Source organism: Limulus polyphemus, unplaced genomic scaffold, assembly GCF_000517525.1.
Source record: "Limulus polyphemus unplaced genomic scaffold, Limulus_polyphemus-2.1.2 Scaffold250, whole genome shotgun sequence".
NCBI classification, from domain to species: domain Eukaryota; kingdom Metazoa; phylum Arthropoda; class Merostomata; order Xiphosura; family Limulidae; genus Limulus; species Limulus polyphemus.
The window spans coordinates 140,266-141,783 of record NW_013665860.1 but is presented as its reverse complement, the minus strand read 5'-3'; positions in this window follow the sequence as shown (position 1 = coordinate 141,783).

Genomic DNA, 1,518 nt, shown 5'->3' with positions numbered 1-1,518 from the left:
CATCAAATATGTATTTACTTCCTGTTATATTGACGATTTAATATCGATCAATAGTCCAGAAATAGTCCAATAATCCACGAAAAAGCAGTAGCCATTTTAGCTCATTAAGTAATATATATTTCTGTTGAGCTTTGGGATATTCCACTGCCGAGTCCCTTAACAGATCACGGGCTCCGGGGCAGCTGCCTCTCATCAGCCCTGGGTATAATAACCTACCTTCATTTTTGAAAAGTTAGTTACATCGCTTGATTTTTATGTTGTCATAATTACGATCTTTATCGTCACTTTTTGCATTGTAAAATTTCAGTAAAGGAAGAGTGATAGAGGGCGCGCTTGATGTGTGATGTATGATAGACATGGTTTGAACTTGTCTAGAAGTTTGTCTGAACATGGTTTTAACCCATTTATTCCAAAGTATGTCTCGTAGTGATGCGTCATAACACTGCGCTAGTTCACTTTTCAACCGGTTTATTACGTAATAATAAGATTCTGTTCACATAGATCTAAGAGAATTTCATAAGATTCAACACGTGCTTTGCTACTTATTGAAAAGAAACAGAAGTGTAATATTTATGATTCTTATTGTTAAACCAAAATTTTGGAAGAATTATCGCCTCTAATTTTTTTTTATCAATCGCACTTCTATACTTGTGAAATTCAAAGAAAACAAGCAAACAAAAAGTTAGTTTTTTACTAAAAACGAAACATTCTACAAAAATTAATAATTTATCTCTGCAATAATAAGATATTATGCCCGAAACTACTTTGTAACTTAGAAAACGGATATATTTTTAGTCGGTCATATTCAATATTTTTTCTAAATTTCAGAACAGGTTGTCTGTGTTTATTACCTGTCATTAGAAACATGACGTACTATAGTGGATAATAGCATAACTGTAAGTATTAGTTAATAGGGTATTTTAGTGTTAGGTTAATGTATAAACTTTCAACTAAATTAATTTGGTGGGAAGATTGGAAATAGAGATTGAAGGCTCGTCAACTTCAATGTAGTTTAAGGGTAAGTGCAATAGATGGCAGCATGGAGCTATGTTTGAAAATTGTGAGCTTTAATTGTGACTTTCAGGTAGATACAGTACACCACACTCCCAGAAGTTGCTTATTTGAAGATGGGTTGGGAAGATTGCGCTAATAAAGTGTGAAAATTGTAGGTTGAGAACAGAATTAAAAGAAGCAAATCAAGAAATGGATAAAATTATGGTAAAGGTTGTTATAATGGAGGAGATAATGTGAATGCTGGGTGCACAGTAGTAACAATGTTAATGCTACAGATAGACAGGTACAGTTTGAACTCAGGTACCACTCTCTAATGGAGTTGAATCAATGGTTACGTGTTAGAGGTTTGCGTAGTGGGGAAATCATTCATTAATCATACGGATAAAGTTATTTGTAGTGGAAAGAATAGCGAAACTAGGACTAGAATTTACTTGCCATGTGATAAAGTACAAGATAATATACTAGAGTGTGTTCACTGGTACCAAAGAACTTTCTCTTTCTAAT